This window comes from Taudactylus pleione, unplaced genomic scaffold (assembly GCF_031769625.1).
Source record: "Taudactylus pleione unplaced genomic scaffold, aTauple2 ptg000354l, whole genome shotgun sequence".
In the NCBI taxonomy this organism is placed as follows: Eukaryota; Metazoa; Chordata; class Amphibia; order Anura; family Myobatrachidae; genus Taudactylus; species Taudactylus pleione.
In genome coordinates, this window is record NW_028284755.1 from 1,236,985 (window position 1) to 1,249,399 (window position 12,415).

The 12,415-nt window shown below is 46.5% G+C and overlaps 1 pseudogene across 1 annotated transcript in view; it reads right to left on the reverse strand.

Annotated features, from left to right (window-relative positions):
• LOC148508585 (interferon-induced protein with tetratricopeptide repeats 5 pseudogene) overlaps positions 1-12,043 on the reverse strand; it is a 28,239-nt pseudogene extending 16,196 nt beyond the window's left edge. Inside the window, exon 1 of the transcript XR_015869576.1 lies at positions 12,021-12,043. The product of XR_015869576.1 is annotated as an interferon-induced protein with tetratricopeptide repeats 5 pseudogene (transcript). The remainder of the gene's footprint in view (positions 1-12,020) is intronic.
• Positions 12,044-12,415: the final 372 nt, after the last annotated feature.

Sequence of the window (12,415 nt, forward strand, 5' to 3'; positions counted from 1 at the left end):
AACAATGTCATTTCCCTTTTTGGGTGTAGTGTCAATTACATATTTCTACATTTTACAGGTTCCTAGTTGGTGCGCAAGCTGCTTAGGCCAATCTTACAAATCCCAAGGTTGGGCCAGGCTTCCTTTTGGTGTGGGTTGGGAAGCTGAAAACATATTTCAGTTTAGCTCAACTGGCGTCAGTACTGGATTACCCCTTAGTCAAATGTAACTTGTGTTAACCTGGTTACACTTGCTGTTAACGTCCCAAAAAAGGAAGACCATTTCACTCTCCAAACATTTATTCACAACATAACAGAGAAAACAAAGTGGTCACTCCCAAAAAAAGAACACAGTGATAAATTCAAATACAACACATACCAAGAAATAATTAAATAAAAACAAAAAATCAAGAACTGTTTGATGAAGGACCATGCCAACATGATTCCACAAACATGGCGTTGCGATATGGGTTCCAGAATATATGCCCAAAAGGACCAGATCCAGGTTTGGTAAGGGTAGCAGGAAGTAGTGAGCGTTGGAGTGCCAAAGATTATGTGAACAAACAGAAGATGGTGAGAAAAAAAACACAAAATTAGATGTTCGCAAACAAACACAAACACATTAGGTATAAACACTGTAGTTTTGTTACAACTTACCTAAAAAATCTGGCCACCACATCATCGCGTATGGCCCCCCCACATACTGACCTCCGACCAACCTCGGGGGGGCCATCCTCAGGTAAGGCATCCTCTGGCTGCATTGGGACACCACTCCTTATGGCAATGTTGTGAAATATCCCACACAGGACCACAATTTTAGACACCATATCCGGCACATACATGAGCTCGCCACCAGAGCGGTGGAGACATCTGAATCGGCCTTTTAAAAGGCCGATACAGCGCTCCACCACTTGCCTGGTGGCTGTAAGTGCGGAATTATACGCACTTTGTGGCCCTGGTGTGGGAGCCAAATAAGGAGTGAGCAGCCAGGACATGCAAGGGTATCCACTGTCTCCTGTGAAAAAAAATAGACAACATCAGGAACACTGTGTATCAAGCTTAACATTGTTATGTACTAAAGGTCTCCACTTACCCAGAAGCCACGCATCACCAGCTTGTAGGTTGGTTAATTTCTGCCATATCCCTGATTGCCGGATGACGAAGGAGTCATGAGCACTTCCTGGTAATTTAGCATTCAGGGACAGGATCTGGAGGGAGGCATCACATACCACCATTACATTCAGGGAGTGATAGTGTTTACGGTTTCTAAATATTGCCTCCAGCCGTGCTGGAGGCTGAAGTGGTATGTGAGTACCATCCATAACCCCTATGATGTGTGGGAAGCCAGCTATTTGGTAAAAATTGGCCTTGGCCACACTAAGGGCACCCATATCCAAAGGCATTTTAATAAAATGATGGAGGTGCTTGAAAAGTGCCTCCATCACTGCCCTCAGGATCTGGGAAAAGGAGGATTGGGAGATGCCCGCCACTATTCCCACCGTTGTTTGAAACGATCCTGAGGCACAGAAATGTAACACCGCCATAAATTGCGTCAGTGGTGGTATTGCTGTTGGACTGTCAATTTGCCGCTCAAGATCACTTTCTATTAATGAGAGAGTGTCTATGATGATTTTGGGAGGTAGACGGTAGCGTCTTAAAACCTCATCATCGGGCATTCCAAAAAGGGTGACACGTGTTCGAAATATCTGGGGCCTTGCATGCCTACGATGCCTACGCCTGGGACGAGTTTGAGGTTGGTCGTCTTCCGGGAGCAGGGCCAGAACAATTCGCCCCAGATCTACCTGAAATTCAAAGTTTACAATGTAAGGCTTTTGAGCCACCCCAAAAGTAACATAAAACAACTTAGCTTTATGATACCATCCATAGCTGCTTACATGCCGGGGTATTGTCATGATACGTATAAACTGTAAAAAAGCCAAAAATGAGACATCAAAAATTTAGAGGGTCATTTTATGTTTGTCAAATTGGTGCAAGCCAACACATAAAATAGGCGAAACACACATTTGGCCATCGATGAAAACGACATTGCACACCGTACGTCAAATAAGGGTCAAATGGACCCCAAAAATGGAAAAGGGAAAAGCAAAACTGGTTTACATGATGAATAAGCCTCGAAAAATGCGTTAATTAGTTCGCAAATGCAAGTCACTACACCAACAGTCAAAAATGCGTTAATTAGTTCGCAAATGCAAGTCACTACACCAACAGTCAAAAATGCGTTAATTAGTTCGCAAATGCAAGTCACTACACCAACAGTCAAAAATGCGTTAATTAGTTCGCAAATGCAAGTCACTACACCAACAGTCAAAAATGCGTTAATTAGTTCGCAAATGCAAGTCACTACACCAACAGTCAAAAATGCGTTAATTAGTTCGCAAATGCAAGTCACTACACCAACAGTCAAAAATGCGTTAATTAGTTCGCAAATGCAAGTCACTACACCAACAGTCAAAAATGCGTTAATTAGTTCGCAAATGCAAGTCACTACACCAACAGTCAAAAATGCGTTAATTAGTTTGCAAATGCAAGTCACTACACCAACAGTCAAAAATGCGTTAATTAGTTCGCAAATGCAAGTCACTACACCAACAGTCAAAAATGCGTTAATTAGTTCGCAAATGCAAGTCACTACACCAACACTCAAAAATGCGTTAATTAGTTCGCAAATGCAAGTCACTACACCAACACTCAAAAATGCGTTAATTAGTTCGCAAATGCAAGTCACTACACCAACAGTCAAAAATGCGTTAATTAGTTCGCAAATGCAAGTCACTACACCAACAGTCAAAAATGCGTTAATTAGTTCGCAAATGCAAGTCACTACACCAACAGTCAAAAATGCGTTAATTAGTTCGCAAATGCAAGTCACTACACCAACAGTCAAAAATGCGTTAATTAGTTCGCAAATGCAAGTCACTACACCAACAGTCAAAAATGCGTTAATTAGTTCGCAAATGCAAGTCACTACACCAACAGTCAAAAATGCGTTAATTAGTTCGCAAATGCCAGAAAAATAATGGACTTACCAAAATCGAATATATAAGATTTCCCTCAAAAAGGTCTTTGGGTCCGAAAGCCAAAACAAACTAAAATAGATGAAATTAGTGTAAAAAAAAAATATAAAACAAAAAAATAGAAGTAGACACCAATTGGCCACAAATTAGACTGCACAAAACTTACCAAATCAGGAAACGATGGCAAAAAATAAACAAAAAAAATGCGAACGGAAAACCAAAACAACTGTAGCAAACCAAAAAAAATACAAACACCGCCAAATCCTCCAACCGCAAACAACCAAATCCAACCAACTTAACCGCCAACAATCCAACAACGCAACCTCGACTCCACACACACCAAGCCATAAATAGTGTTTATTTTCCCGCACAAATTAAGGATGAATCATAGGGACGCACAATCAATGATGCGGCCGCAAACTAAGGACGCATGTATAAATACGTCACGAAATCACATTTAATTTCTGGTTGATTTCATTCTGGAAGCAGAGACATGGCTTCAGACCAGGGAAACAATGGCCAAAATTCCGGCGGTAAGGCCTTCATGCATTTTGTCTCAATGATTCTTTTAAAACATAATATTGTGCAAGTTGTGAAGTGGCTAAATCTGCATATTTACCCAAATAGGTGAGGAGGATGACATGGAAGAGACTGCTGGCCCCAGTCAACCCGCCAAAGCTGCCAAAAAAAAAAGGCAGCCACATTTCACAAGCAAGGAGATGGAGGTTTTGATCCAGAAGTGCGTTGACATCCTGCCCCAGGCAGCCAGGAATATGAGCCAAAGCCAGAAGTGGAGAATGTGGGAGGAGGTCGCCGTTGCTGTCAATAGGGTGGGTGATTATGTCCGTCTAGCCCGGGATGTCAAACGGCGGTAAGTAAACACTTTCCCATCCTATAAACAAACCCCATTGTAAAAAAAAGGATAATGGTTCCAATTTCATTCCACAGATGGGCAGACTTCAAATATCGTCTCAAGCAAAAACTTGCCGACAGGGCTAGGCATGCAAGGGGGACAGGTGGGGGTCCCACCCCTGTGTCATTGGAGTTGACAGACTTAGAAGAGCTGGCACAGGGGTGTGTGCAGGCTGTGGAGGTGTTTGGCGTGTCCAACATGGATACGGACATGCCAGACTTTGCGGCTCCTCATGTTGGCCAAGGTAAGTCTTGTGATGTCACCAACTCTGAAATGCTATTGTGCCAATATGTACATTCTAATGTGAGTCTTTTCGCATTTTTCCTAACAGAGACAGAGGCGGATGAGTCTGCTCCAGAGGGGAGCCTTGGCCGCAGAATTTCTGCTGGCTCTGCAGGGGAGGAACCAGTACATCCGGCTGAGGACCCTGCAGAAGCCAGTCCAGGGCGTGCCCCCTCGCAGGCAGTGGGCCTCCTCACAGAACTCAATTTTAAATCGGATTTCCATACGGAGATTCTGCAGAGGATGGACGCCAGTCTGATACGGGTGGCTGAGGCCCTGGAGCAAAATGCTGCGGCCAACGTGACCATTGCTCAGGCCCTGGTGGAAAATACCAGGGCCAACATCCGCATCGCCGATGCCCTGGAGCAGCTCGTTCGCCAGCACATGGTGGAGACGACCTCCCTTCCTGCCGGAACATCCGGATCCTCCACCTCTGGCACAACATCAGCCAATCCTCCAAATGTGCCTAGCCCTGTGCCTAGTCCAGAGGCCACAACATCTGCCTCTGGACAGGCCAGCCCGATGGCATCCCGGACCCGGTCTGGCGCCCACCCTCACCCAGCCAAACGGGCGAGAAAACGGTGACAGCAATGGCGACTTTTCCCACACTCCTTCTGTGCTTGGCTCATATTCCTTTCTGGTCAAAACTTCCCTCTCCTTTCTTGTGAAATTTTTTTTAATTTGGTATTTACGTTTATGTTACCAGTTATGGCTTTTTTTTTTTTTTTTCCAAATATCTTTGCCACAAAAAAAAGGCAACAAAATATTAGGCCAATTTGTTTGTGTTTAAACAATAAATTTAAAACAAACAAAAAACTGACATTGTATTGTGACATTATTGTACAAATGGGTTACATTTAATCCTGGCCCTAAAGGCAAAAACTGACCCTCCTAAAAAAAAAAAAAGGCCTCTTTAAGGAACGTTTAAAAAATCACATAGCGATGCAAATTCCACAGTAAACCAAAACAAAGGGGAGCTAATTAAAACATGATGACATTATTGTTACAATAGGCCATAACCAACAAATTGTGGCCAAAATAAAACACCAAAAATGTACGTTAATTGATTGTGTAATCATGACATTAGCAGCTCTGATTTCCACCTGCGTACGCTTTTGTGCTATCCCAATAAACTGCTTTCCAAACACATACCAAGCCGGTTTTCAATCCAACACTAATTACTTTACTGACCAGCCGCGATTAATCGCAGCACCATCGTTGAGTCCCGGGACGGAGGAGAAGGCCATCGCCAATGTGGTCGAGTAATCCTGACCCTAAGCTGTGCGAGCATTTTGAAGGGAAAGCGGATGTTCCACTGACGTATGAGACGGTCCGAACACATTTGACGTTCGCAGCTGCTAATGTATGTACGCCCCAAAAACGCCTCGCCACGCCTGCGTTTTTTCATCTCCACCCCCGTCATCACCCAAAAACGCCCTGTTCTGTCAATCACATTTGACATGTCACTTCCTGTACGCTATTTTAGGAACGAGAGAAAAAAAACTCGCAATCTGCCGTACGCACATGCGCAGTGTAACACCGACGCATGCGCAGTTAGTCAACATCGGAACGCAACGAGCGTACTGTTGTTAACGTGCGGCTCTGAATGAGGGCCATAGTCTGCTAATGGATAGTACTGGGAGGAGGAGTAAGGGGAGAAATGAAACTGAAGGAACATTGGCCCTCATTCAGAGCCGTTCGCTATTTGCGGTCGTTCGTTTAAAAACAAGGGGTGGCTATTCAAATGATCCGTACGCACATTGCTGTCTGTTCACACCTCTAAGTCTGAACGAGCGTGCAAAACATACGCTCGTTTATTTCTTAAAAACGCCCCCTGGCCGCTCGCATCCTACGTCATGTCCGCTATTTATTAGATTAATCGAGTACATCGACCAGCGTATGAACTGCTCGCTATTCTTGTGGTTGGTGTTTGCTACCACAAATTTGCGTGCAGTTCTGGCTATAAAATAACCCAGTGACGTGGTCAATGACGCTGCTGTTTTAAATATACACACCCATAAAACGCCCGTTTTGACCTTTAAGCGCGCCTGCGTTCGGATCTCCACTCCCCATTTTCAAGCACCTTCCCCTGTTACCACCCACATACGCCTCATTCTGTCACTCAAAATAGCAGGCACTCGCTATATAGCGTACAAAGGATTTTCGGCCGCACTGACTGGTTCGCGCATGCGTACTAAAACGCGTACGCATGCGCAGATGTGCAAACATCGCTCGGAACGAGCGTACTGCCGCTAACGAGCGGCTCTGAATGAGGGCCATAATACAGAGAAACAGAAACAATGGAGGAGGAGTGAAGGAAGAATCAAAACTCATGTAACATGACCAGTGAAATAGAAAGTGTGAGCGATCTGTAAATCGTACTGAGAGATTGTCATGCAAAGTTCTTACTGTACATCCAATTTAATTCAAAGGAAAAGTCGAAGCCTTCTTTATTGTACTATACATGATATACACATTGCAATTCATGCAATGTAAAAACAGCCCTAAATAGAGAGATGTAGTGAGGTTTCCGACAGTCACAATATAATACACTCTACTGTTACTGAGGTGAGAATATTACAGGATAGGTTCTGGGTGTGACCATTTCCCATGGTTTGTGGTATCTGGTAGCCGCAGGACGTCCTATCACACCGTGGAAGAGCGGCAAACTGGTGGATGATCCCCATTTTTCAGAAACCAGACTGACACAGAATTGTTAGAAAAACAAAGATGTTTATTTACTAATTTAGATTCACAGCAATTGGGAAAGAAAAGAGAAAAAAAAAACACAACCAGTTAAATGAGAGCTGGACAATTTGGTACGATAGTGAATATTAAATTGTAACAAGAGAATTGCACAATGAAACAATGTAACTACCATGTATATAGCCAGGCAATACACAATAGACACGTGCAGGCCACTACGGTCCAATGAAGAGAAACAGTGGGCCTGATTCAGACCCGGTCGCAAGGCTGCGTTCGCACGTAGTCAGTTGATGTTTGCATTCTGCTCATGCATCGCAGTGCACATGCGCGAACTGGCCGCTGCGATCGGGAACTGATTGCAGCGAGCACACAAAGCCTTCACAGAGTGATAGATATGAAGTGACCGTTTGGGGGTGGAGAGGGGGGTAGTCGGTGGAACGCAGGCATGCCTGTGCGTTTGAACGCCATTACAGAGGCGTGCATAATTAAGCCCCTGCGATTGCAGAAGCAGATGACAGGAAGTTTAGCAGCTTGTGCGGCAGGGACAGGTCAACCACAACTGTACAAGTGGTTCCGATGTTACTCAATGTTACCGATGTTTTCGCTGACTTGATGATGCATGTCATGGGAAGTGGGCAGGCTTTATACAGTGGTGGGAGTCTTGATTTAGTGCTGCAGTTGCCGTGCATTCATTAGCATATTTTCACAGCGACCGGGTGCGTGCGATCGCTTCCGTGCCAACAAACCTGAATCAGGCCCAGTGTGCAGTAGAGAAGCAGAGGTACACTTTGCAGTAATGGCACTTGGATATAAAGCAGACAACTTTAAAAGGGCACCTGCAGGCCACTTGTATAATACAGTCTTTGCTAAGCTGAAGCAATGCGGTCCAATAGCGGGAAACAATGTGCAGAAGAGAAGCAGAGGTACACTCTGCTGTATATTCAAGTGTCATAAATGCAGACAACTTTAACAGGGCACCTGCAGGCCAGTCTTTGCTAAGCTAGTCCAATGGCCAGAAACTATGCAATAGAGAAGCAGAGGTACACTTTGCATTTATGACACTTGGATATATAGCAGGCAACTTTAACAGGGCACCTGCAGGCCACTTGTATAACAAAGTATTTGCTAAGCTAATGCAATGCGGTCCAATGGCCGGAAAAAGTGTGCAATAGAGAAGCAGAGGTACACTTTGCAATTATGACACTTGGCTATACAGCAGGCAACTTTAACAGGGCACCTACAGGCCACTTGTATAATACAGTCTTTGCTAAGCTGAAGCAATGCGGTCCAATAGCAGGAAACAGTGTGCAGTAGAGAAGCAGAGGTACTTAGATATACACCAGGCAACTTCAACAGGGCACCTGGAGACCACTGGGATAACACAGACTTTGCTAAGCTGAAACAATGCGGTCCAATGGTGGGAAACAGTGTGCAGTAGAGAAGCAGAGGTACACTATGCAGACTAAGGGCCTGATTCAGCAAGGATCGCAACTGCGATTACGCCCACAATCGGCCGAATGTTGCGTTCTGCGCATGCATCACAGTGCACATGCACGAACGAGCCACTGCGATCGGGACTGCGATCGCAGAGACTATGCAGACACATTGCAGAGTTGATTGAAAGGAAGTACCATTTGGGGGAAGTGATGGGGGGGTTGTCGGCGAAATGCAGGCATGCCGGTGCGTTTGAACGGTGTTGCAGGGGCATGCATAAATTAGCCATTGCAATGCATACGCAGCTTGGGGTATCACTGCGTGCGATGAGGTTAGTAAGATCTTACCTTGTGCAAGTGTGCGTGAAACTCCGATTGTAGTCAATGGGCCTGATTCAGACCCACTCGCAAGCGGCTGTCCGCTCGCAAGTGGGTCGATGTTCTGCACTGAGCATGCGCATGACGGAGGGAGCTCCGTCGTGCGCATGCGCCAGACGCGACGAGCAAAGGAAAGTCCTTCGCTCGTTGTGTCTGATCAAAGGGGGCGTGCTGTCGATGTTGATTGACAGCACGCCCCCTTTGGTGGGCGTGCCGGGGGCGTGCCTCCCTGATGGGGGCGTTCCTAAGGGAACGCCTACCGTCAGAAGCCGGCCCACTGACATCACTAGTGATGTCAATGGGAGTGATTTTGGCTCTGATAGAGCCAAAATCACTCCGGGCCTTGCGGTTGAAAACCTCAACCGCAGGCTCCGGCTCGCAGTTTCGATGGTCGTGATGGTCACGATCATCGCGGCCATCAAACTGCACGCTCGTATAGGCTGTGGGTGGTGACCCACAGCTATACGAGCGTCCAGGAGGACGCTCCATAGTTATGGAGGACGGCCCTCATTCAGAGCGTGCGCTCTGCTCAGAGCGTACGGCTCTGAATGAGGGCCTATGTTACCAATGTTTTTGCCGACTTGCAAAGTATTACGGATGTGTGTAAGGTAAGGTGGGCGTCCTTATGTAGTGCTGCGATGGCATAGCGAAAGCAGTGGATTAGCATATCATTGCAGTGAGACTGCGTGCGTAATCGCAGCCATGATTGCAGTTGTGATCTGTACCGAATCAGGCCGTAAAACATTTGCAGCATTATACATTACATAACAATGGAGCTGCAGCTTATGCAAAAGGGGAAACAGCCTAAGTGTGGCATAAAGGGGAGGGAGTATATTACTGAAAGGGCACTAAAGGGGTAGGGGCAGAAGTTCTGACCACCTGCATGGGCTCTTCCACCCAATACGTTTCCAGAGTAACAGCAGGCCGCAGACCCGGGATGCAAGGCACCACACCGGGCTGTGCTATGTCCAGAGGAGCAGGTGCTGGGTCCTCTTCTTCCTGGCAGAAGTCCTCCATGGTGATCAGTGATGGCAGTCTCCTCAGTGGGGAAGCCAATTTCCCGAGGGCTCCTTCCTTCCTATAGGGTCCAGTTCTCCCCAGTCAGCCAGTGGAAGCAAAAGTAGTCTTGTTCCCAGCAGGCGGAGACAGGGCAGTCCACAGCTCCAGTGATCCTTCTGCAGTGGCAGCAGGGCCGGCGCTACTATTAGGCAGCTTTGGCAGCTGCCTAGAGCGCCGGCCACTGGAGGGCGCCGATGGTTTCATTAAGTTTAGTGTGGACCACACTTATGTGGCAGCTGTGTGTTTGTTTTAGCAGCCGATAAGAGTTAGACAGACTTTCATTGACTGCTGCGTCTACTGCCGGAACCGGGCTGGAACTTACTCATGAGCTCCATCTTCCAGCTCCCGCAATGGGTGATGGGAGAGATGTCATGACATCTCTCCGATAATGCAGAGTGGGCTGGCCTGGGATTACAGATGAAAGGACGGCAGCGGGCACAGGAGTGGGGATTCAGGTGTTTTTTTGGGGGGTTTTGTGTGTCTTTGTCTGGCACTGCATAGGGGGGATTACTACTGGGGGCACTATATAAGGGGCACTGCATAGGGGGGACCACTACTGAGGGCACTGCATAGGGGGGACCACTACTGGGGGTACTGCATAGGGGGGACCACTACTGGGGGCACTGTATAAAGGGCACTACTGGGGTCACTGCATAGAGGACACCACTACTGGGGGCACTGCATAAGGGCTTGTGTAGCTATCCGAGGGTGGAGGGGGCGCAAGGTTGAAGCTATGACTAGGTTGCCAAGAAACCTTGCACTGACCCTGAGCAGCAGTCCCCTCCTCTTTCCATCAGGCACAGCTCGTCTGTCCGGCGAGGATTTCTGGGCAGCAGGCAATTCCTGCACCAGTCTGGCATAAGTCCTTTCAGCGGGATCCCCTCCTCGGCAGCCCTCAGTGCAGGCTCCTTGGTGCACTGGGTATGGCAGTGCAGCAGTCACTCGATGGGGTCTTCATGGTATTCTGCATGCAGTCACCTGTGGAGAGGTCCATAGAGCAGGTAGGTGGCAGTGGCATCTGCAGGGTCCTCTTCTCCAGCTGTCAATCCTTACAGTGGCAGCAGGTCTTCTTCTCCAGGCTCCCACTATCCTGCACAGGAAGGGATCCCTCACCAGTCAACAGCAGTTCCCCTCTGAAATCAAGCAGCAGCAGTCACTTTTTCTGTGACAGCAGCACTGTCACAATTCAGCAGCCTCAGCAGACCCCCGAGCCTTCCACAGAGCCTCTTATTCACCAAGTCCTTCCTAGGTTGGCCTCCAGCACCTACCTTCAGGCTCCTCACTGGCTAGGGTAGACCAGCCAGCCCCTTGCACCTTCTGCCCTGAGACCGGGACCACCAATCAGGTGGGGGTAATTTTTCCAGGTTTCTTCTGTTATTGAGTGGCCGTGGAGTCCTGCCGGCCAGTGCACATGCGCAGTATAGAAGGGGTCATGCAAAGTTCACTGCAGCTCTGCTAACTCAATTAAATGGGCTGCTATAGGGCCCTGTTTAGAAAAAAAAAATGGAGGACCCCAATTGTGTACACCTTCAGAGGTACCATAACAATGTCGACAATTATTTTGTCAACAGCTTCATGTCCAGCAGGATATGCCGACACATTACTAATGTAAGTTAAAGCATTGTAACTGTGTTGGCAGTATTAGTTTAAATTAGAGACGTGTGCTGACCCCCGTGTTTTGGTTTTGGATCTGTATCTCCTCTTGTTTTGGATCTGGATTGGTTTTGCCAAAACCGCCCTTGCATGTTTTGCTTTTTGGATCTGTAGTTTTTTAAAAAAAAATCATAAAAACAGCTAAAATCACATAATTTGGGTCTGTTTTTGTTCCTACAGTATTATTAACCTCAATAACATTTGTTTCCACTCACTTCCAGTCATTTTTGACCACCACACAGCCCACAATATTGTTTTGATCCAGTTAAGGCCCAAAATTTGCACCAAGCTAGCTGGCTGACTAAGCTAAACGGCAGCAGTGGGCGGCACAAACACGTGGCAGTTCAACTTCCAACATGGCACATCAGGAAACAAATGTTTTTATTATTCAAGAGGCCTGAGGGAGTTGGAGTATGTATGTAGTTGAATGCAGGGATAGGAAGGGTTAATTGGTAGTAAATATTATAAAAATTTTTGATTCTGAAGTAAATTTATGAGGGAGAAGGGGAGGGGTGGCATTTACAAAAAATATTTTATTCATTCACATCAGTCCTTGCCCCAGAAGACTCCTTGAGTGCCATACCTGCTGCTGCTGGGAGTGGATGTTCATCCCAGAAGGGGACCAGGAAGACTTTTAGTAGTGCTTTCCAAAACAATTGACTGTTAAAAAATCCTTTGCAAAGATTCCACTTGAAAAGCATTTCCCAACCTGTACAGGGACATTAAAAAAACATAGTTAGTTAATGGCCTCCAAACTGGCATTGAACCCACTGTCCACTTAACCAGCACAGATGGACAAGCGGAACAGAGCAAATGCAAGATTTCAAATTTAAAATCTTACGTGTCTTCTTTGAGAATCCTTTGCCTGCTTCTGCTGCTAGGAGTGGATTTTAAATCCAGAAGGGGACCAGGAAGAGTGCTTTCCAAAACAATTGACTGTTAAATAATCCTTTGCAAAGATTTAACTTGAAACTTTTT